The sequence below is a fragment of the Chrysemys picta genome, chromosome 4 (assembly GCF_011386835.1).
Source record: "Chrysemys picta bellii isolate R12L10 chromosome 4, ASM1138683v2, whole genome shotgun sequence".
In the NCBI taxonomy this organism is placed as follows: Eukaryota; Metazoa; Chordata; order Testudines; family Emydidae; genus Chrysemys; species Chrysemys picta.
The window spans coordinates 82,956,888-82,981,573 of NC_088794.1; the positions used below are offsets into that span (position 1 = coordinate 82,956,888).

The following is a 24,686-nucleotide window of genomic DNA, read 5'->3' on the forward strand; positions in this document are numbered from 1 at the left end:
GTTTCCCCCCTATGGTGGCCTGATAACTTCACTTCAGGCTTTTTTTTCTCAATGCTACACCTCGATGGGGTTGGATAATTAAAACAATATAGTCCAAAAGTCCATAACAAAAGTCCCCCACGCACAGTCTGTTTCTCACCCCAGTATAAGCAGTCATTAAAACTCAGGACATCTTGTGTGTGGTATGTGGAGCAATGAGGGATTAGTGCCTTCAACCACGCCCAGACTTTCAGTCGTCCCCGTCTGTATGCAGATGACCTCTTTCCCCTTCCCCCTCACCGTTCCCAGTGGAGTGCAGTCCTGCTATTTTCAGAAGAAACCCCCGGAGCATCCTCCCTCATTTCCCTTGCCTTTCCCAAGTCCTCTGGGTCCAGCTGTCTAGCTCCAAGAGCCAGCAGGCATCTCCCGCTGCTGTTCCCAGCCTTCATCCCTCTCCAGCCTTTTCTGGCCTTGGCTCTCTGGCTCAGGAAGGACAGCTGGCTAGCCTCTTCCTGGCTTCCTCCCTTCCCCCCACCTTTTCAGCCTCCCAGCCCTGGCTTTGGGTCTATAAGATCAGCCAGTTAGCCCTCTGCTTTAATTCTTGATGACAATTCCTTCGTCTTTGCAGGGAGCACCTGCAAAGCTTTCCCTAGAAACCTCCTCCAGTCTCCTCCTCCACTGCTCTGATTCACCGGATGTCACTCCCGACCTTTTTTAGCCCCCAGGTGCTGCCCCACCTTCTTAATTGACCAAACTGGGAGCACCCGTTTTGGCACAGGAGGACTGGACATGCTTCCTTTACAGGGGCCAGCCACTCTGTGATAGGACTGTAACGCTACAGCAGGATGAGTCTGTGGCCTAGTGAAAGTGTGGGGACAGTGAAAATTATACTGAATTCAACATCAAAACAAGCTGCAGCGATCGTTGGACACTTTCACACTTTTCAGCATGGATCGGAAGTAGCTGTAGAATGAATGCTGAGACTTTCTGCAGCAAGATCCCTAGATCCTTCAGTGGAGTTTGGATCTGACTAAGGAGAAAGTTGGGTGTGTGGGAAGCCTGCTTCCTATTCTGTCCCCAGTCTGGGGAGAAATAGAGGCCCTCCATCTCCTGGGCTCTGAGTCAGGCATCTTTCATGAGGCCAAAATTCAGCTAATAAAAAGTTAAATTCTGCCTGGTCATGCTGTGCAGGTGGCCACTGCCTCACTCAGGGGAGCTGAAAGCCAGTGTCGGAGGGAGAAAGAAATGGGAAACAGAGGCTTTTTTCTCCCTCCCCTCCCTGAATTGGATATATTCAGCGAGACACTGATGTGAAATGCCTGCATTCAGTTTATACTTCATTGGCTTGACAAGCTATACAAACACAGCCAGTGTGTAACGGAGGTGGAGCTCTCAGGTCTGTGTCACAGATGGCATGATCTGCGTAGGGCAGGGCTTCACCCTCTGTTGGGGGTTAATGCCCAGTGATAGGTAGCTCAGTGTCATCTCCACAACTCTTCCTTGTCCAGGGCCCAGCTCCTCCTTGTTGCTTTTTTATTCTTTTTTTGTCCGTGATCATTTGGGGACTTTCTGGCTCCTTCGTGTGCGGACACACTGCGAGTCTCTCCCTGTTATGCTGGTTGAAGTTGCTTCTTGCTAGGTTTGGAATGTGCTTTGTGACTCAGTTTCCACCTCTGGTTTATGATCACAGGTTCTGCATCTGATGAGTCTGTCCATAGGTTTGCACCTCTCCCTGCAATGAGGGATCTGCTGGGGTGAAAGATCCTTGCAGGCAACTGTAGTTATTTGTCCATCCCTATGATTTGGATGTTGGTCTGGTACATAGAGCATCATTCACCTTTGGGAGAGGTTGTATGCTCTCCTGGTTGGGAGGTGAGACCTGACCATGATACTATAGGACTGAAGCATGGTTTTTTTTGAATTTAGTCAAACATCCCAGATTAATTCCCCACCAACTGCTCACGCAGTCACATGTGCTTTCTGTGTGCCCTGCAGAACATTCCCTGCTGTCAGTAATGGTCACTAAGCAGAGTAGTTTAAAAGCTCAGCAAACTATTCATGGAGCAGCAGCTAATGGCAAACTTGAGTCACAATGCGAAGGTGGTCACAACCCCACATTTGGGTGTGTTCCAATAAGTGCTGCCCTGACACCATCCCCTAGGGGCATAGAAATCCGGTCCAGGTTCATTTTTCCTCGCACTCCAGGGGCTTCACCCCAGATCCATTTCAAGGGAGCACAGGATGCTAGGTTCATCTCTTCCCAGGACGGCTATTTGGAAACCAAGTCTGTGCTGGAAGTTACATGAGTCCATGGGCTTCTGTCCCAGGAAGCTAACAAAGCACCTCACTGCAAAGGGGTTTCCCCTACTGTGGTGCAGCTTGTCTCCACGGGAAGTGCTGGTGCCACAAACAGCCTGTTGTTCACCCGCTGCTGGAACTCTAGTGTGACAGATGGCCCAGGTGCAGTTCCACCGCGTGTATCCAGTAGAGTTGATGCTCCAGCTCTTGAAGTCTCCCTTCCCCTTCCTCCTAGGTCACATCTCCTGACCTAGACTTCAGGAGGAGCCCAGGGGAGCCTGGAGCTGAATTCTCGTCTCCCCCTAGGGGAGGTTGTCTGGCTCCATTGGTGGGGTGAAGAATCTCAACCCTAATCAACCCTGAAGTTCTCAAGGAGCAGGGGTCCATGCAGATGCTGGTTGGGACCCACTTTCCCCATGTAGCCCTCAGGGGAATGTGCTGGCTGCTTTGCATGAAAGTTGTCTCAATCGGATTATTTGTATCTTATCTTCTAGTCAGTGTCATCAATGACCAGTGCCTTGAGTTGCCCTGATTCTGCTGTAAGCCTCTTACTGCAAAACCCGGGGTCACCATTAAAAAGCACATCACACCAAGGAGCATTGCTGCAGGCAGTTGGCAACCAGCTGACTGTGTTAAAACATGGGAGGTTCTCCATGGATTTTGCCCCCCTTAGGAGCTGGCAGATGGCAGGATTAAGGGGCTGCTCCACTGGTATGGGGTCCCTCCGTGACTTTCTTTGAGCGTTGAACTGGGATCTGTCTTACTGGGGCATGAACACAGTAGCATCCCTCTCAGCCAGCTCCTAATCAGGGAGGAGATGAGATCCAGCAATCCTTCCTCTCCTCTGTGGAGCAGTAGACCCACCCAATGTAGTGGACAGCAGAGCTTAGGCCAGGGGCTCGGACACACTTGCTGGGCTGGTTTCTTGCTTTTGTGCTCTTGTGGTGGATGCTGGCGGACATAGGCCTGCTTGTGTCATTGCTCCTCCAGACCCAGCTAACTCCACTTGTAAATCCATCTGCCTTTCTACCTATTAGGTACTTGGTAGTCCTTGTAACTGCAGTAATCCCCCTCCCCCAACAAACACACCCATTCTCTCTTGCTGTCCCATGTTTTCCAGGTGCATGTGACAAGAGCTCCTTTCTTGTGATCTTCCCCATGAGCGTCCCCCTCTCCCCTTCAATAGGGGGCACGGTTACCCGGGGCACAGTGCCATCAGATAGGTGATCATGTGGTTATTAGATCAGTGGGAGAAGCACATGGAAGCTCCCTGGCTGTGGGACCTCTGTGGGACAGGCAGGATGCTGGCTCTAGGAGCTGGTGGAGTCCTACAGTGGGGGCTGGTGGGCTGCCTAAGAGAGAGGCTGGGATGTATGACTGGGTTGGCCTGTGTGGTACATGGGGAGGGAGCAGCAGGGCAATTCAAGTTTCACATTTAAGATGGGCAGCACTGCAGTCCTGCGACCCCCTCAAGCTGCGCTTGGGGCTGCCTTATAAACCTTGTTTCAAGGATGTGTCATTCAGCTGGAGCTTGGAATCAGAGCTGTGAGTCCAGGTAGGGGCTTTTTATAGACACAGTTATTCATTGGTGACTTGGGTGCTGTGTGTACATCTCATCACTGCCCTGCATGCCGCCTCTAGGAAGTAAAGGAGGACATCACACCTTTCGTCTGAAGCTGCCAGCCATGACCCAATTGTACAGGTGTCTGACACCAGGCCGTCACCTGCCTGAAAACTTTGACTGTAATTTGAATACTGTGGAGAGCAGGCAGCAGGCTAAATGGGCCCCTTTTCACCTCTAGTTTCTGTGGTGACTAACTCACTGCACACACAGGCCCTCATTTGGTTTGGATTTGAATTGCTGACTGAAAGTCAAGTAAGCCATTCCCACTGCCCCATCGCCTGGTCGGAAGTGCGACTGCTTTTCCCTAAGGCTGGTCTCCAGAGGTTGAGCTGTGGTGGAATTCAGGGTGCAAATATCTTGGCTCCTGTTTTCCCAGTTGCCCTGACTAAACAAGGCTTTGTGCTGGTTCATGCAAAGTTTGTCAGGTGCCTCAATCATTTATTTGAAATTCAAATCAATAGCTGTGACTAGCAGCCAAGGTGTTGGAGTGAGGGCTGCCAAGGGACAGGAACCAGTGTGGTGTAATGGGCAGGAGGGCGGGGGAGGGGAGCACAGTTCCTTCTGTTAGATCAACCACCTGACTCTCTCCTCCCTCAGCCTTGCTGACAAATATCTGGGTCACACACAGGCAGCGATTGAAGCACATTGACACAGACCCATGCACTCTTGCTGCTTGGAGGGCAGTGCTGCCACCTGGTGGTGAAAGTCAGCTGCTGCATCTATTCTGTTGTCTGAGTTGAGCCTACAGGTGCTGTGAATCAGTGGAAGAGGATATAGAAGAGATATGGTCTAATTTCCCCCCACCCTTGCCGTTCCTGAGGTCCCCACAGTGTTTCTAGGGGTGCAGGAATTAGAGATGTGACCTGAAGGACATCCTGTCCTCCTGGCCAGAGGCTGAGAGGTCCCATGCAGAGGGTCAGTAGTGCAAATTTTCAAACTTTGCCCCATGTGTTTTGGGCTTGGTGGCTGAATGGCTATGGGCATAAACCGGCTCTGCTGCCCACTTACCAGGATAGTCCCAGCTGATGGCAGTAGCGGCCTGAGTGCTGTTTGGTCTTTGCTGGCTGTAAAATGGAAACGGAGGTCTTTCCCTTCCCACCATGGTGTGGCCTTTTATTGTATTTAAAATGAATTTAGTAATGTGGTGTTACACCCAAGGCACAGGTATGGGCTCCAGTGACATGTTGCTGGCATTAAGCTGCTGGAGTGACTCATAGATGCCAAGGTCAGAAGGGACCATTGTGATCATCTAATCTGACGTGTGTAACACAGGCCACAGAACTTCCCCCAAATAACTTCCCAGGAGTGGTAGTGCATGCACTGGGGGGAGTGCAACCAAGGTGGGGGCCTCAGAGTGCTGGGTGTTGAGGATGGGGGTTAGAGGGCAAGGTTGCTTCATGGTGGGAGGGGAGGCTGTGCATGTCATAGTGCTGGCAGGTGGGGGTATGTGGAGCTTGCTGACCACTCTCTTTGTGTCCCTAGACTCCACCTGCCCCACAAAGGCGTCCTCCCTTTCCTCCAGGGCAGCCAGCCCAGCCGTTGGGGATCCAGGAGGATAAAGCACAGGCCAGCAGTGTATAAGTATGTGGCATTTTTATTAGCTTGCCCAAGCCGTGTAGTTTCGGCAGCTGCAGCAGCATCGCTGATCAAGAGCTCTCCTCCCTCCCACCCGCGTCTCACCTAACGTTACCCTCTCGTGTCTGCACTAAACAAGGCTGCTGAGGGCCAGGCTGCCTGCTCACCCTGTGTGTCCCTAACCTTGTCCCAGAGGGCAGCGCTCTGTGCTGGACTTTAATCTGCTAACATGGCAGCCTTGCCCTGGTTATTCTGCTACCGTGAAGCTTGTGACCTTACGGTGTCACTGTCCATGAGCATTTCTGCTGGCTGCAGAGGTGGGGGACAACGGAGCAGCTGGTGGCTCCCCTCTCCCCCCAACAGTTCCGGATTTATGACACTGTAGTGCCTAGAACCATGACAACTGGCACTCTGTAAAGACCTAAGACTGGTAGGTGATCTAAATCAGTGGTTCTCAACCCGGGGTACGCAGAGATCTTCCAGGGGGTACATCAACTCATCTAGATATTTGCCTAATTTTACAGCAGGCTACATAAAAAGCACTAGCAAAGTCAGTCCAAACTAAAATATCATACAAACAATGGCTTGTTTATACTTCTCTATATACTATACACTGAAATGTAAGTGCAATATTCATATTCCAATTGGTTTTTTTATAATTATATGGTAAAAATGACAGTAAGCAATATTTCAGTAATAGTGGGCTGTGACACTTTTGTATGTTTGTGTCTGATTTTGATGGCAAGTAATTTTTAAGTGAGGTGAAACTTGGAGGTACGCAAGACAAATCAAACTCCTGAAAGGGGTACAGTAGTCTGGAAAGATGGTGAGCTACTGATCTAAACAAGACTGTCCAAGGGGTTGAGGGAGGGTATTCAGGTCAGATCAGGGCATGAAGCCAAGCTTCAGGAGAGTCTGAGCATGCCAGATATGGTGGGGTATGGATGGGAACCCCTTTGGTCAGGCCATGTCTGGTGTTAGACAAGTTGTGCCCCAGGAGTGAGACCTCAGACCATCTCTCTTTATTGAAGTGGGGCAGGACCTAGAGAGGTGAGTCCTGAGGGCAGATTCCATTGGGTGAGCTGAGGGGGTGTTCCCAGCTCCTGGTCCCAAATTCTCTTTAATTGTTCTTTGTAGTATGGTAGCACTCAGAGGCTCCCATTGTGCCCGCTGTGCTGGGTGCTGCACAGACACACTTGAGCATGTAGTGCCTGCTCTGAAGATCTTTGTTTCCTTGTTTTCGCTTAATGTGCTTGTGCCATCCTCTCTGCGCAATAACCCCTGTGTTTCCATGTTTCCTGCTCTTCCCTCAGTGCCTTGTGTGGTGGGTGGCAGGTCAGTGGTGAGCAGTGCCTTCCAAGCCAAGTCCCTTTGTGATCCCCAGTCCAGTGTCCCTCCTTTGTTTTAAAAACAAGGAGGAGTCTGGTGGCACCTTAAAGACTAACAGTTTTATGTGTGCATAAGCTTTCGTGGGTAAAAAACCCACTTCTTCAGATGCATGGAGTGAAAATTACAGATGCAGTCATTACATGTTCACTCCATGCATCTGAAGAAGTGAAGTTTTTTACCTACGAAAGCTTATGCCCAAATAAATCTGTTAGTCTTTAAGGTGCCACCGGCCTCCATGTTGTTTTTGTGGATATTTTGATTTTTTCCCCCTAACATGGCTACCCCCTGATACTTGACACGTCCTTTGTTAGACCCCAAAGGCTTAATCAAGCAGAAATGTAAGCAGTTCTCTGCTCAGTCTGGGACTTCTTGGAAGTCTTTTGGGTGGAGGCAGTGTGGTTGAGACCCTGCATCTTTGTGTGGCACTCCAGGGGGATAAATGAGCGAGCCCCAAATCTCTGTGAGGCGGAATGAAGAGGTTTGGAAGGAAATGAAGTGCTGCAGATTAAACGCCAGGGGGCGTGGGCGCTCCTCTATGTTGTGCTCTTAGAGGAGTTTGAGATGGAGGAAAGCTCTCCAGGGCTCAGTGCAGAGTTACTGCAACAGCAGTTTTCTGGTGCTTTGTCCAGCCAGGCTCTACCATCCCCAGTGATGAGACTCCCACCAGGAGATAATTCCTCAGCCTCGTCCATCTTGCTATTGGGACCTTTTTCCAGAGCTCAGCTTGTTGTCCCGTTAGTATGCTTGGCAAATTTGATTTAGATTTTTTTTTTATCGTTTTGATGGACGACACTGATGTTTATTTTTAAGTATTTTTCCCCAATTTTTATTGATTTAAACTTCTGCAGTTGCGGGAAATTATGGAGGGTCAGACAGTGGGTGAGGGGTGTCAGCCAGCAATTATGTAATGATAGTAGATGTTGAAATTCAGAAAGTTAAAGCTGTATTACCATTCAAACACACACTGTCCACAACAGATGTCCAAATTTTCATCTTAAATCAAACTCCAAGTTCTCACACAGCATTTTTCTTACTTTGCCTCTCTACATTTTGATTATTATCAGTGGAAATATTTTTTGTCAGTTTATGTGTATACAGTGAAGTCCACATTTACCAACAAAAATCTTAAGCCTTCCAAACCAACCCATTGTCACTTCATCTCATGCTCCAAGTTCTGCCCCAAGTTTCTTCTAAGTGCACGTCTTCACTACCTGCCGGATCGGCGGGTAGCAATCGATCTATCGGGGATTGACTTATCGCGTCTAGTGAAGATGTGATAAAATCGATCCCCGAAGGCTCTGCTGTCGACTCCGGAAATCCACCGCGGCAAGAGGCGGAAGCGGAGTCGACGGCGGCCTCACAGCCAGGTAAGTCGACCTAAAATACGCGACTTCAGTTACGCTATTCGCGTAGCTGAAGTTGCGTACCTTAGGTCGACACCCCACCCCACCCCATAGTGTAGTAGACCTAGCCTAAGTCATCTTCCCTCTTTTGAAATTTACCCCTCCAAACATTTGGAGACTTTTCTGACACATATGCACCTTAGCCCAGTTAGAGAGGCAGATTATTTAGCTTTTTAAAATCATTCCTCTGAGAGGAAGCTCAGCAGAGACTGCACACATGGGTTATTTAGTTCTGGCATGGAGTGGAATGAGTGAGATCAATAGTATTTACCCATTAGCTCTGGCCCTAGTTCCCCTGACGCTCAGGCCTGCTCCTCAGGGGCAAATACGTAGCCAAAGGAAGCCATTAGCCGGCTAACGGCTTCTATGCTGACAGCAATTCTTGGGTCCCATTATTGTGTATGTTAACCCTTTAGTGCCCATTCCTGCAACATCCACCCAGCCGTTGTAAGACACTGACGCCTGGTGTTTGGATTGCTCTCCTGTACTGGGGCTCCTAGAGTGCTTTCCCCAGCAGTACTGGAAGCAAGTGAGCAAAGGCAGCAATCTGGGGTTGGGGACACTGGCAGGGTCATCTTACTGTGGGCAAAGGCAGTGTCAAGAAGCAATAGGCAGAAACCTGGCCAGTGGCCAAGTGTCTTTTTCCATGTTGCATGATGCCCTGGACTGCTAGCTCCTATCAGCGTGTCCAGCTGTATAAAGGACAGGAGAGAATATTATGCCATTCTACAAATGAATGTTACCTCCTCGCCTGGAATTTTGGTCAGCTTGTCTCCAAAAGGACAGCACAGAAAAAGAAACAGGCCAGAGAGACCATCCATGAAAAAGATTAGTGGCCTGGAGAGACTTTCACGTGAAGAGAGACTGAGAATGATAAATTTAGAAAGGAGGAAAATAAGAGGGGACATGATAGAGGTACACAGAATAATGAATGGTCTGGAGGAGGGAAATCGCTCTTCCTTGCCCTTTCTCATAATACAAAATCCAGTGGACATTTTGTGAGAGGCAGCAAATTTAGAACTGCTAAAAGGAATTACTATTTACATAATGCATGATTAACCTGTGGAACTCACAGCCACAAATTATAAGTGACACCAAAGATTAAAAACAGGATTAGACGCTTACATGAGTTAAATTAGCTAGGAAGGAAACTCCTTCTGGGCATGGGCCAAAACATGCTGTGCTTTGGCTTACGGTTAAAGCACTGGGCTGGGACTCGGGAAGACTGGTTTTTGTTTCCTGGCTCTGCCATGGACTTCCTGTGTGACTTTGGGCAAGTTGCTTTGGGCCTGATTTTTCAGAAGTGCCATTGATTTCTAGCCCTCCAAGTCCTCTCTCTCCTCTTCATTACAGACTCTGCTAGATGGCTGGGCACCTGCAGGAACTGCTGCTTGCTCTGTGGTTACAGGTGCATTTCCCGGAATGGAGCCCAAGCTCAGTTGCTTGGAAAACTTGACTCAGGGCTGTGTGGTGGTGGCTCAGGGGGAACAGCCCTTTGGAGGATCATTGCTGAGAGCTGTGGTTTCTGCTCAAATGCATCAGACTGAAACTGGTGACAGCAATAGAAGGCGACAGAGCCCTTTAGTTTCCCCGTCCAAACTGCACATGGGTGTTAGTCTCTCATGTATGTGGGCTTTAGAAAGAGATTTGCATTGTTGATTCTGTGCAAGAGTTTCTCTTTCCTTTCGAACCGCACTGGAGGGGACACCAGCCCATTTGGGAAGAGAGAAGAGTTCAGCCTCTATGGCCCCCTCAGTTCCCAGGCTCTGTGCTGTGATTGCCATTCATGCACTGGGAACTGGATGAGACCCTCAATTTAGTCCACACTGGCCTCTAAACAGTCTTCTGACAGATGGGACTTTGGAGGACTGGATGGGTCCATGGAGGGGCCTTTGGCTGCTTTGCCTTTTCCTAGCACCTTGGAAGTGGAGCATTGCTTGTTCTTAACTCAGGATTATGAAGGGCTTTTCAGGGGGTGGCCAGAATCCACATGGAGCTGAGCACTTGCTCTTGGGATGGTGGTATTTTCACTTGCATGTCCACCTCTTGCAGGGCCAAAACAGGAAGTCTGCTTGTGACATTGTTGAGAAACAGGAATTGATGGAGCCTCTGTTCTCTCCTAGGGCTGTCAGAGCCGCTGGGCCCAGAGATGCAAAGTGTGTCAGTAGGACACAAGTGCCTCTGACTGATCTCTGCAGGGTGAATGTCACTGCCTACGATGGGGGCCTAGAAAGATCTGTGCTGCCGCTCCCAACCACCCTGATCTGGCATCTCACTGACACTTGAAAGCAATGGAGGCCAAATAAATCTCAATTTTTGTGTCTTAAAAAAAATAAATTGGAAAAATAATCCCCCAGTCCCACTATGTCAATCTGGATGATGATGTAGGGCTCAGGAACCACCTTCTGGGTAGCCCAGCTACAATCTGTGCCCCCTTCCTTTCAGCATCACATCCATGCTTGTTACAGCTAGCACCCAACCACTCTGGGAGTGTGGAAGCACACCTGCCTGCCCAAGAAATCCACACTCCCTCCAGATCCTGAGATCAGGCAGGCCCTTAAGGCTCCTTAGGAACATCATGCAGAGCTAATGGCTGTTGTTGTTCATAGCTAGAAGGGACAAGTACTTGGGGCAGGAAATGGCCCAGAGCCTGGAATGGAGCTGGCAGGAAAAGGGGTGCTGTAGGGGCTGGAGAGGCACAGTGTCTGCTCTCTGCTAGGCCCCTCCCTGCTAGGCCCCTCCCTGCAGATGCCTTTTGGCATCAGAAGGGGAGATATAAGTGATTGTGTTTAGGCAGGGAGTAGGACGACGGCAGATTCCTCCCTGTGTGCGAGCTGGGCTTTACTGGAGAGGGAGCTGAGCATGGGCTTCAGCAAGTTAATGTTTCCTGCTGCCTCCCCTTGGGCATCTGCAGAACTCTGGTTCTCTTCCCTGCCAGCAAAACAAAAACAGGACCAAAACCAACTGCATTTTTGCAAAAGGAGCAGCTCTGTACTGCAAGGTTCAAGAATTGCTCATGTCTCGTCCTACCGGCATCTCCTGCTGCTGCTTTGCTAAGACTCTTTGTTCCCTCTGCAGTGACAAAGATCTTGTCAGGATATATAGCTGCATGTAACCGTAGCTGCTGCTCAGCCTTTGGGCCCTGGCTCTCCTCTGGTTAATGGTTTCCTGTGAGCTGCTTTCTAGATACCCATCAGCAGCAAGGCAGCTGGCCCTGTGTATGACTGTGCTGCTCTGGCAGAAAGAACCTTGACATTTGGTTATTATGAATTCTATAGTCTCTCGCCAGCCCCCAAAGTGTGCTGGGTGCAGTTCAAACCAACGCAAAGAGCTCTCCCAGTCTAATTTTAGAGGTGACCTGATGAGGTGAGGGGAACAAACCGTCAAAGGAGACAAGGGGAGAAAAGATGAGGTCCATCAGTAAGGTCATGCAGTGACTCAGTACAGCTGTGTGCATTTCTAGAGGCTCTAATTACCAGTGGTTTTGTCTTAAATAACAATAACCACTGACTCACTTCTTATGAATATCGTAGGAAGAGCGAGTCTTCAGTGCCACTCTGCTCTGCAAAATGACTGCAGCAATGGCCCCTTCATGTGTGTCAGTCACAGCTCTGCCGTCTGGTTAGATAGGAATTGGGAGGGGGCTCTGTGGGTAGAGGGCAACATGAAAAAACTTGGGAGGGAGGGGGTGTACAAAATGTCAGCAGCAGATAACACCCTCCAGCTCCTGCATTCTCTACAGTCGCACCCCCAGGCTACTTTCTGGATGTCGCGGGTGGACGTATTCAACACTTGGGCAAAGCACCATAACACTTCTACAGGCCACAAGAGAGAATCCTGAGGGACTGACAGGCCCAAGTGAACTCTGATTGATGCAGGGCTATAATCTTCGGTCACTGGTTCCTAGCTGGACCCTGATCAAGGGGACTGGTAGGCTAAGGGGGCCTGGTGAATAGGATACATGGAACCTTTCACCTCTAGATCACTGGTTCCAGTCCAGCATACGTCAGTAGTGACCAAAGGCTGTTCCCATCTGATACTTGTTCTTTAGCTGCTGTGTGAAATGATTTTGATGGACCTCAATACAGATCCTAGTGAGCTGGTATCCACAGCACATGTACCACCCCTAGCCTGGATGCTAGTCTCCCTCCTTGTTGGTAGACCCAGCAGGGAGGCCAAGAACTGAATGAGCCATGGAGACCTCTTGCCCCAAAGGGGGATCTCTCAGGTGGAGAGGAGGGATGCTGTACTTGATCTGTGGAAAAACAGACACCTCAGTCTCCAGGGTTGTTAATTCGGCAACTTTCAGGAGCGCTAAATTTACTATTTTTTAAATTATTAAATGCTAAGTGAGCAGGAAACCCTCACACCCCACCACATCACCACCCCAGCCCCCACCTCTCTATCTCACTGCCTGGGCTCAAGAAGAAACTCTTGTCACATGTACAGATGCAGTTGCAGAAGTGGGTAGTTTGTGAAAGGAACGAACAGGGCGTGTGTCCCTCACTGCGTTGCTGCAGGGAGGCCAGACAGGGACTGTCCAACAGGAAGTTCCTTGCTCTCGGCCAGCCTCCAGCCCAGGGTGGTGCCTGGGGCAGGTGCGGGGTTGGGTTGGGATTACTCCGTAAAATCTCATCTGAATGCAACAGCAACGTCATTGCACACAGAGAAGGCAGCACGTCACTGTGTGCCTGGGTCGCATCCCTCCCAATGAATGGAGTGTCCCTGTAAGTGGGAGCCATGTCACTAAATCTGTTTATCTAGAGAAGCTGTTAACAAAGGGAAGGAAATGAGTTGGAAGGGTGACGTTTGCTGGAGTGACTGGCTCCAGGCATGTCCGTGCCCTGGCTGAATGGCAGGGACGCATGGGAGGGAGAGCCAAGGGATGACTGGGGAAATGAGGAGAGTTATCTCAGTTGGTATTGGGCTGCCTGCAACCTTTTGCTGTGTCCATGTGTGTTTGGGGGGGATGTTTGGAATACACAGCAGCCTGCCATTGGGTCAGGAATGGACACTGACCGTGTACGTGGATGGGGTAAGGGTACCTTGAACACAGGGTGAAGTCCTGTCCCAGGCAGATTGTCCCCATCTCAGACACAGAGCAGCTGAGAGCTCATTCTTCTATGCTTGAGTTTGTCAGATCAATAAAGTATCATTGTACTCGGGTGTGTGTGCTGGGGGCCACTGGGGTGTCTGAAAGTTTGAGAGGCAGCGAGAGTCTTCCCCCACCCCCCAGAGAGCCTGCCTTCTGGGCTGCTCAAAGAGGAAGTACATTCAGTTATTTTAACAAGCGCTGTCACAGTTTGCAGCGTGGGGAGGAGGCGGAGGGATAAACAGAGCACTCGCTCTCCAAACTAGGACTTAATCTGTGCAGGGCTGGCTCTGCTCCTCCACTGCCGCGGGCTCTTCACTTGCAGGAACTCGGCTCCTCTGCATCGGATCAGGTCACAAGGGCTTTTCCCACCCTTTTCCCTTCCTCCTCTTTTCTAGGGTCGTGTCTCCCGTTTGTGTGGTGTTGTGGGGGGGAGGGGGAGGAAGTGAGGGCTTTGGGGAAGGGGGTGAATCTCTGGCTCAGTGGGTATAGTCTGAGTGGGTACCTCATCCCACCACGCTGGTTAAAAGGCAGGGAGGACAGGCCCTGGGCAGGAGGAGAGAACCAGTCCCAGGGTGAACTCTGAGCCCTCCAGCCTACTCCTTGCTGAGCTGTTTCTCTGGGTAGTGGAGCAGGTCAGAGCTGCCCTGTTATGCTACCAGTTTCCTGAATGTTGACACGGAGGGTCTTGGAGCTGAGGCCCCTGGTGCATGCAACTTTAGTCACAATGCCACCCTGCTGTGCACAAGTGTGAATTGACTTTGGGGAGGAAGAGAGGAGTGTCTTGGGGGACACGAGTCTCCAGCTGCATGACTTGCCTGTCGATTTGTTATTGCCTGTGTGCCATCAGCACACCCAGCATGCTAATGGGGCTCAGGAAATAAATCATTCTGTGCAGTCAGGGACGTTTGTTTGCAGGAAAAGCCCCTGACCCAGAACTGCCCTGAAGAGCTGATAATCTCACTGGGAATTCATTCTCTATTAGTGTGGGAGGGTGGGACAAAGACTCCTGGGCTCTCGGAAGCTCCCTTCTCTCTGGCTGTAGCATGGGCTGTCCCCATGTCATGTCACAGGGAGGCCCATGGCTTTTGTGTGGGTCTCTGTGTTTCCAGCTGCCCATGAGCCTGTAGCTGAGTGACTAGGGCTCTGCTGCCTTTCCTGCATGCTTTCAGCTGGTCTTCCCAGCTTCCCCAGTGGGAAGCACTTATGCTTGTTTACACACGGCCTTGTCCAGCTATAATGGTATGGGCAAAGCTATGCTGCTCCGAGTCCTTTATCTTGGTTTCATTGCATCCATACTAGGCAGCTGTTATAGCAGTACAAACAGCCCTTCTGATGGACCCCTGCCAGGAATTTCTCCCTCTTGCTCCTGTGCGGCTGGGGGAAAACACTGGAACCCAGACAGGGAGCTGTGAATCAGACGGCTGGGCTGTTGGACAAACTTTTTGTAAACAGCGTGTCCCTTGGTTTGAGTCTGTTGAAACCCCACTGCGTGAGCCCCAGAGCGGTATATACTGTAAGATGGGATGACACTGGAGTCTGCGACAGAACATCAGCTCAAGACCAGTTTAGTTTCCTTACGCTGTGCATCTTGGGCCTCGCAGAGCACCCAAGGTGCTGGGGGAGACTAACTCCCACAATGCTTTACTTTGCTCTTATGCATGGAATTCTCCAGAGGGCACTTAGATAAGAAACACTAATGTCCTTCCCTCCCTGAGTCTCTAGTAACTCCTAAGACAGTAGTTTTCAACCTTTTTTCATTTGCGGACCCCTAAAAAATTTCAGATGCAGATGCAGACTCCTTTGGAAATCTTAGACATAGTCTGCGGACCCCCAGCGGTTCACGGACCACAGGTTGAAAACCACTGCCTAAGATGATTAAAACAGAAACCAAATGATCTTCTGCCCCCACTCCTGCTACCTGCTCAGTTTTTGCACTTCATTCTGCTTGGACAATGGAACTGGATCAGTATTTTTGCTTTCTGAATCTCCCACGCTAGCTCAAGGCTGCAATGTTGGTGTTGCAAGCACAACAGGGGATTGTTTAGAGCCATACAAAACATTTTTATCTTTGGCCTTTGTAAAAAAAAATATATATATATATGCATTATTGTACAGGAACTTTTCCCTTGGTCTTAGGGTTGACAAACCCTTAATTTTACAAAACTTAAATGTTTTGATGGGATCCCTTTAAGAAGGCTGAGAACTGAGTTTGGGCTGCAGGCAGAGTGGTGAAAAGTGTGTAGCTGATGAGGAAAGGACTGCACTGAGAGGCTGAGGCAGCCTGTACTGTATCATCTGGGGTTGGTGTATAGCTATGGGAATTGTGAAATGCTCTGCTCTTTGGTGCCAGTCTGAGGCTTGCATTGCACATGGGCCACCTAGGAAGAAGGGAGCTAGGACATTTTATTTGGTAACTCTTTATAGGAGCATGTACTGAATTAATATTAATTAATATATGGAGATATACCTATCTCCTAGAACTGGAAAGGACCTTGAAAGGTCATCGAGTCCAGCCTCCTGCTTTCACTAGCAGGACCAAGTACTGATTTTGCCCCAGGTCCCTAAGTGGCCCCTTCAAGGATTGAACTCACAACCCTGGGTTTAACAGGCCAATGCTCAAACCACTGAGCTATCCCTCCCTCTGAAGTTGGTCAGGATGGCTGAGTATGGTTTGGGAGTGCAATGAGGAAGATGACCTGTGGAGAATGACAGGGGGCAAGAAGTGGTCAGTAAAATTCCCAGCTGGTTTCTGACTTTCCCTCTCCCACTGTCCTACAGACAGAACCCTGAAAGAGTTCAGTTCCTGTGCAGGGTATTGGGGAGAGTTGTCACCCTTTGCTTCATCCAGACATTTTGCCTGTAGTGGTGGATGGAGAGAGATCACACATTCAGCCGTAACCCGTCCCTATTGCACTTGCTCCCTGTAAAGAACCTCAAAGCCCATGTATTCCCCTCCTTAAAACTAACTTCTGCTGTGACACCTACAAAACACTCAGTGATGGTAGGCAGTCAGTGTGCTGTGACTGCTGTTGTTTATTACTCTAACTGTTGTCGTCTCACTTGTCACCTGCAGCTCCCCAAATTAGTTTGGGGTCTCCACTTTTTGTTTTTTGTCTTTTGTCTTATACTCACCAGAAGAATGTGAGTAACTTTGTGTTCACTGGTTTAAAAAAAAGTGTGTGTTTTTTTTTTTTTTTTTTTTTTTACATGGAGTCAGGCCTCTCAGTGTAAAATCGCAGTGAGGACAAGTCACGGGTGCTTTTATTTTGATGTAGATAGCGGAGGTAAACCCAATACCACCCCCCACACACTTGAAGTTTACTTCACTGGCTATATTCAGGTGAAAGCTACCCGTGTCTTGTTTCCACTGGGATTTGACATCGAAAAAGCTGTCTCGATGTAAAATGCATCTCTCTTTTACCAGTGAAGACATGGCCAGAGTGTTTTGGGGGAGTGTAGGGTTATGGGAATTGGTAACAGGGGTTGGGGGAGTTAAGGGGCAGGTCTTACCAGCCCTCCTGTGAGTCAGATCCTTCCTGCATGAGAGCAGGAGGGAGCCTGTCAGACAGCCTGCAGGTGTGGGTGGCACCATGGTGGGTGTCTGAAGAGAGCAGGTGGTGGTTGTTTGTGGGTGAGTGGTGTTTGCTCAGCTTCTCTCCAGGCCTTGTCTTGGTTTGGAAAAGGATGTTTGTTAGCTGGTCATGTTAACCCTAGGGTGGCTGCCCTTGGTTACTACAGGGCCAGCTAACTAATGTGTTTTTCAGCAGTTGCCCCCCCCCCTCCAGCAGTTGGTGCTGTGGGCTTCTCACCTGCTCGCAGCACCCCGCCTCCCCCTAAAATTCAATCGGGGTATTTATGGTATAAGTCATGGACAAGTCACAGACTGTGTTTTTTTTTGTTTCTTGCCTGTGACCTGTCAATGACTTTTACTAAAAATACCCATGATTAAATTGTAGCCTTAATTATAACATGAAGCTTGAAGGTGTGAGAGTGCTTGGCAGGCCAAAGCTGGGGGATCTGGGGTTTTATTGAGAGAGGCTCTTTTGAGGAGGGATTATTCAATGTGATGACTTCAGGCAGGGGAGGCAGGCAGCATTACTATACTTAAGCAAGAATGGAATGACCAGGAATTTATCAGATGGAAGGGGGCTCAATCAGTTCCATGTTTGCTGGGAAAGGCGGTAGCCATCTGACCTGCCCTTAGGCGGATTTTCTAATGACCTGCCTTTCTCTCCCACTCGCATTTGATGGTGGAAGCCTTACTTGGCTGTTTGCTCCTTTTTTCCTGGGAGTCTGCATGCTGCCCTCTGACACAAAAAATACAAAGGTGCATGATGAACTGGGATAGTAGAACTGTCAGCAAAGTTGTCTTGTTTCTGGTTCTTTACCCCTGTGTAAGCTACGATGGGCTTCAGAGTCAGAAATAATTATTTCTTTTGCTGAATTGGGCTGCTGTTGGCTGGGATGTACTCTGGCTGTGCCAGGAAATTCCTGCCCTATGGAGTAAAGCGTGTGAGTTAGCAGCCTCTGCACTGACACTGAATGTCACTGCTCTCCCGTCTGCTCCATTCTTGGTGGGAGCCAGGCACTAAAGTGAGAGTGACAAGATTGTCTGTCTCAGGAGCACGTCATTGTCACTGTGCTTCTTCCTTCCTAGGTGAAGCAGGCTGGAGAAAGCAGACAGGAACTAGAAGGGGAGGGAGATGTAACTAGGTCACTAGGGTGGGTCTCGGGAAGCGAAGAAAGAGAGAGAGGGAAAAGAATAAGGAGGAGGAGGAGGAGTGGCAGACAAGGATGGGGAGGAAGAGCCAGATAGAAAGGCAGTCCCTGGCTATTGAGAGTGATATAATGACAGTGAATAAGGGGGAATGAACCCACTAGGGTTACCATATTTAAAAAATAAAAAAAGAGGACACTCCACAGGGCCCTGGCCCTGCCCCAACTCTGCCCCGACTCCGCCCCTTCTCCAAAGTCTCCTCCCTAACTCCGCCTCCTCCCTCCCAGCCATGCGAAAAGGGCTTCCCGAGCGCTACCGGCTTCACGGTTTGCTGGGCAGCTCCCAGACCCTGCGCCCCCGGCCGGCGCTTCCTCAGCGCAGCTGGAGCCCGGGAGGGGAAGCGCCCAGCTGGGGGCGCAGGGTCTGGAGGCTGCCCGGCAAACCATGAAGCCGGTAGTGCTCGGGCTTCGGGCAGCCCCCATGCCTCCGGACCCTGCACCCCCGGCCGGGCACTTCCTCTACCAGGCTCCGGCGGCTGCTGTGCTCCCTGAACTCCTGGGCTCTGTAAGCACCGAGCTGCCCGAGCGCTACTGACTTTGGGCAGCCCCCATGCCTCTGGACCCTGCGCCCCTGGAGCCCGGGAAGGGAAGTGCCCGGCTGGGGGCGCAGGGTCCAGAGGCATGGAGGCTGCCCGAAGCTGGTAGCGCTCGGGCAGCTCGGCGCTTACAGAGCCCAGGAGTCAGGGAGCACAGCAGCCCCCGGCGCCCGCTCTAAGGTAAGCCAGGGAGTATTTTTCCCGGACATGTTCGGCTTTTTGGAAATTCCCCCCGGACAGGGGTTTGATTACCAAAAAGCCGGACATGTCCGGGAAAAAACGGACGTATGGTAACCCTAGAACCCACCCCACTGAGCATGCGGCTCACGACCCTGGAGAATGTGCATTTTTATTTCAGAAATAGAGTATCTTAGGCCTAGTGCTCCGCATTTAGCGGACGACCAGCATCTGCAGCCGTGGACTGTTGGCTCCACATGGCAAGAGAGGATGGTTCCTATGTCCAGTGAAATGTTGTCTAGAGCAGTGGTTCTCAACGAGGGGTATGTGTACCCCTGGGGGTACACAGAGGTCTTCCAGGGGATGCATCAACTCATCTAGATATTTGCCTAGTTTTACAACTGGCAACAAGCACTAGCGAAGTCAGTACAAAACTAAATTGTCATACTGACAATGACTTGTTTATTCTGCTTTAGATACTATACACTGACGTGTAAGTACAATATTTATATTCCAATTGATTTAATTTACAATTATATAGTGAAAATGAGAAAGTAAACAATTTTTCAGTACTAGTGGCTGTGAGACTTTTGTATTTTATGTCTGATTTTATAAGCAAGTAGTTTTTAAGTGAGGTGAAACTTGTGGGTACGCAAGACAAATCAGATTCCTGCAAGGGGTACAGTAGTCTGGAAAGGTTGAGAGCCACTGGTCTAGGGTAGCAGGGAGGAGCTCCTGATGAAGGTGTCTGACATGTCATGTTGGTGTGTGATTGAGTTGGTCTCTCAGTGGTTGCAGCTGAGTGTGTCTGAGGTGCCACCTACAGAGAAGCCTTCACTGGGCACTTCGAGCTGCACATGCAGAGATCTCAGGGCCGTGGGGAAGTCATTTGCTGCTTATTGCACTGTTAACAGCCAGTCTGTTCCTAGGCATCTCACCTGCATGCTGGGGACCCATCCCTTCATATGGTTTCAGACTCCCCTGGATCAAACTGACTGGAACCGAGGATTGTCTAGTAGATCTTCCTTACCCCTTTCATCTCACAGGAAATGGGGGGATCATACTGCTGAGATTGCCCGGGCCACAGCCAGCCTGAGGGATAGCAAAAGGCTTCTGTATATCATGTGTTCATGGCACTCTGTCACTAGCCACTGAGCCTGAAGGTGAGCAGCTGCACCCGTTCCTCACACAGACATTGGCACTTGTTGCAGTTCATCGACTGAATGAAGCTTAAAATAGAAAATAAACACAGCCAGGAGCACAACCCCCTCAGCAGCTGCTCCCTGTACAGTAATTCAGCATCTCCGTTGTAGAGGCGGGGAGCCCAGAAGGGGCTGAGACCTCTGTGCTGTCAGTTCCAATGTATTCCAGAACCCTCTGTGTCCTAGGAGCCCTTCCCCTTGGGTCAAATGGCAGATAAGGAAGGGCAGTTGTGTTTCACTAAGGGCCTGATCCTGCAAAGTGCTGAGGGCTCATATCAAGGTGTTAAGCAGTAGGCGCTTCAAGGGGAGCTGTGCACTCCCAGTATCAGGCCTGTTTTCTTGCTCTTGTGAGCAGGGTTTGTGTGTGTTGTGTTATTCATGCACTGTGTGTGATAGCGAATGGGAGTGGTAGCAGGGGCTGGGTGACAGCAGATGGGAGAGCTGGTGTACATGAGGCAAGCTTTCTGCTAAATTTTGGTCCCCACTGTGAAAACCGTCTAAGAATCCTGTAGCCCAGAGATTTTCATCTGCTGTCATAAAACCATTGTGGAGTGTTGCTCTGTGTGATTAAACTGCTGCTACATCCTACCCCAGAGGTGTGTGCATTTCAGTGCGGTGTGAGGTGACTCCTGTACCCTCAGTATAAAGTTAGTAGAGTGCTTGCATTCCCTGGGGTGGCAAGAGCAGTGTATGAAATGTCAGTTGATGCTCAGATTATTTTCAGACTCTGTTTAACTGGATGCTGTGTGTGTGGCAAATTATTTTTACCAGCGATTTCCCCTAGCAATAAACCACAGAAAGCTTGGTGTCTCCCTGAAAGCAGCACACCCTCCCACCTGTAAGACCCCGGGGTCTCAGGCACACCAGCTTTCCTGCACCACATCAGATCGTTGGCTCATCTAATCGGGTGTCCAGTCTCTGGCAATGGCCAGTGCCTGGTACTTGAAAGGAAAAGAAATCTCCCCCAATGTGCCTGGCCAATTGTGCAGCACTGTGGGAAGTTGTGGGCTAGGGAAGTCATAGAGGAGGGAGCAGCAATGGCCCCGGGCTGGGAAGGGGGACGAGTAGGGATCTCAGCAAAGGGGAATTGAGGAAGCATCATACATGGGAAAATTAAGAGGGTGGGGGAGTAGGAGATTTCTATGGAAACCGAAGCTGAAGGAAAGCTATGGTATGTGAACTGAGCGGGAGTCATAATGCACTCCCAGGACAAACTCCCAGGCCAGTGCCCCTGGTCCCCTCTGCATCCTGATGGCAAGGACACAGCAGATCCCAGAAGGTCTCTGTGTCACGTGGTGAGGGCTATTAATAGCACTTGTACTTTGCGTTTTCCTGAGCTGAGGAGGCTGGCAGCCCTCGACAGAGGAAAAACCCCATCTAGCAAACCAGAAAGGGCTTTTTACACACCCTGCAAGCCTTGGCACCCCGTTAGCAAATCAGCAGTCTGCTAGGAGGGCATTGCCGCAGGCGCTCAAAACATCCAAGCCATGCTCTTGGCTTTGGGTATTCAGGGGTGGGGAAGTTCCTGTGGCCCTCCTGCCTGCCCCTCCCCTCTGTTGGAAACAAATTCTTGTCAAATCACTAACAGTGCAGGGAGGAGGCCACAGGAGCCCACCCACTGCCAAAAGGCAAGAGCATGTCATGAATGCTGCTGGTCTGAGCCTCTGGAGCACTGCCCTCCTAGCAGATTTGGTGGTGGGAGATGGAGTGCCCGGGCTGGCAGGGTGTGTAAGGTAGAATGCCACTTTGGGATTTCATTCGGTTCTGGGCAGCTCAGTACCAGGAATAGATCAAGAAAGTGGAGGAGCTCAAAGAATAACACGAAACTCAAGTAGTGCTAGAGGGACAGCTAAAGGGTGAGCAAAGTAGCAGTCTGCAGTCAGAGAAAGGTGTAAAGGGACCGTTCAGTGTGATGTGCATGTAACTAGGGATGATTGGGGAGACAGGGAAACTTAGGCTGAATCTCAGGAAGCACTTCTGGACAGAGATGTACAAAGCCCTGGAAAATGCGCAGGAGGGACCCATCTTGCCTGGGCTCCAGGAGATGGAGTGGCTGATTTCCCAGGCCATTTCCAGCTCTGTTTAGACCCTTTTTGAAGGCATCATCGATATATTGTGTTATGTGAATGACTTGCTCTTGTGTACGTTGTCCTCGTCTGAAGCCTGCTTGAACAAAGGGCAGTTGTAGTTCAGTAACCTCGTTGGTGCACATCAGAGTTACAAGCTTATTGAAAGAGTATGTGACGGAGGAAAGAGATGGGTTGGTAGCTCATCTTCCAGTGGTTTTCCTGGTTTTGAAATAGCTACAACCTTTGCCCTGCATGAGATTTTTGGGATGCAGTTACCTTGGAAACATCGGTTGAGGAGCTGAAGCAGTCAGCTTTTGGGCCTAGGTGAAGTAGGAACTCTATAGATATAATCCAGACGTGGAATCTTTCTGGCTTTTACAAGCTTTATGGCCTGGTCCAGTTCTCTGGCTGAAAAAGGAGCCATCAGGTTTGAATCCACACTAAGAGCCTGCTACCTTTCTGAAAGCTCAATTTTGACTGCATGGCTGAAGACTTATCCAAGTTCTGTGTATGTCCACTAGCTGGGATGCATTTGTGGTGACTGGAAACGCCTTTTTGCAAAGGGCAGAATAATCTCCGGAAAGTCTTTTGATGGTTTGCCAGGCTAGCTGGATAGAGTGAGAACAGTCAATTTTAATTGACTCATTGTGTCTCCATCCATCACGCCTGGCTTGATCCAGCAGTTGAATGAGTTCCTGTTTGTCACCAGCTGATTTGAATTCCTGGTAGAGCTTAATTGCCTCTGACCACCACCTAGGGATATACTGTTGGCAATAGCCTCTAGGGGATCAATTTATTAGCAGCTACCCAAATTAATTTGCAGAAATTTTGGTAAGTGTCATTTATACTGGTTGGACACGTCAAGTCCAACTCAGCCTGTTAGCTGACAGATGTGTCTAGTTCTGTTTAAAAGACCCACCGAGCTTTCAAAAATTCCACTGGGCCTTGGTAAGCCATTGGTTGCTGATATCCACAGGCCTGTGGTGATCAAAGATGGCTGATGCAGAGACTTTGGAAAAGCTTTAAATACCTTCTGCTGAATGGCCACTGGCAGCATTTGCCTAGAAGATGATGATGGGTGAAGAACCTGTGGCCCATCTGCTACCGTGAAACCTTGCCATTTGCTTTGGTCACAGAGAAGTTGTAGGTCAGCAACTGACAACCTCTCCACTGGACTCTCTCCATCTGTGTTGTCGTCAGAGTATCCCCAATTGTAACTCTGCAGTAGGGTCAGCAACCAAGGTTAATGGTTAGGATTCCTGATATTTTTCCTTATTATCTTCCTCCTAGTGCCTAGGCAGCCTTGTGTGCCCCTCCACTGGCTCTCCTGGCCTACAGTGCTGTCCCTGCAGGGTTGGTGCCCAGGGCTGCGTGTAGGGGGGCTCTGAATCTGCAGCTGCCTCTTTGTGCAAACTAAACCTGGGCAGGAAACTCCCGAGGATGGGGCCGTGGAGGTGTGTTGCCTGGGGGAAAAGGCTCTTTCCAAGGTTACTTTATTCATGATCTCTTCCAGCTATAAGAGCTAGAGGACCCTGCCTGTGTGACTTTGCCAGCCTGTTTATTATGCTGGGGCCCCATCTGCCTTTTGTCAGAGTGATATGGTTTCCATTAGGAAAGCTCATCACGACCCTGATGGCAGATCATTAGCAGATCAAAGCCACCACGTTGTGAGTACAGAGGGATTATAATAATGCAGGGCCCTGGAGTATGCAACATTATTTCTCTTCCCCCACCCCAGTGAATGCCAGATTGCCTCTGCAAGGCCCCTTTATCCAATGTATCCCGAGTCATGTTCACTCTGGAATAATCACAGGCACTAAACGTTCCTTCCCATCTTCCCATCAAAAAAATATATTTTAAAAAGCTTCCAAACCACAGCAAGATCATAGAAATCTGAAAGGCTGAGATTGATGGCTGTTGAGGGGTCTGTTAATGCCCCTTGCTCCCAACATGCAATCGTCCCTCAGGTCTGGGCTCTGCACACAGCTCTGCCCCTCAAACCTGGGCTGCGGCACCCCCTTGCTAGTCCTCCCCACCTACAGCACTGCCAAAGCACATTAGTCCTATCCCTCAGGGGTATGTCTACATATTTTGGAGCAAGCCTCATCGATTCGCGCTAGCAGGGCTCGCACTAGTAGTCTAAAACTAGCTGAGCAGCTGGTGCTTTGAAATCGCCATTTTGGCTGGAGCTCGGGCTCCAAAGCCTAGTGATGGGGTGGGCTTCAGAGCCTGAGCTCCAGCCTGAGCCGCGACTACACAGCTAGTTTTAGAGCACAAGCCTGACTAGCCGGAGTCTGTCAACCCGGGCTGGGGGGCCTCACTCCCGCACGCTCCAAAAAATGCTGTGTAGACAAACCCAAGCAGGCCCTAAAAGATCCCATGGCGTGGTTTGGAAGATTTATTTTGTTCTGCCAACCTGTTCTAAAATTCCCTGCAATTTCCACTGGACACGGGTTTCTTCTTCCATCTTAGATCTAAGATGTTGTGTAGCATTGCTGTGCAGCTGTTAAATAGCTGCCATGTGTGTCCCACCCCGACAGTAAGCAACACGATTCTTGTGTGT

At 49.9% G+C, this 24,686-nt stretch overlaps 1 protein-coding gene across 1 annotated transcript in view; it reads left to right on the top strand.

The window, feature by feature from the left end:
* Window positions 1-5,383: 5,383 nt before the first annotated feature.
* DGKZ (diacylglycerol kinase zeta) overlaps window positions 5,384-24,686 on the top strand; it is a 64,459-nt gene continuing 45,156 nt past the window's right edge. The window contains 2 exon segments of the mRNA XM_065592851.1: window positions 5,384-5,482; window positions 9,622-13,712. The gene's annotated coding sequence lies outside the window, so the exon portion shown is untranslated.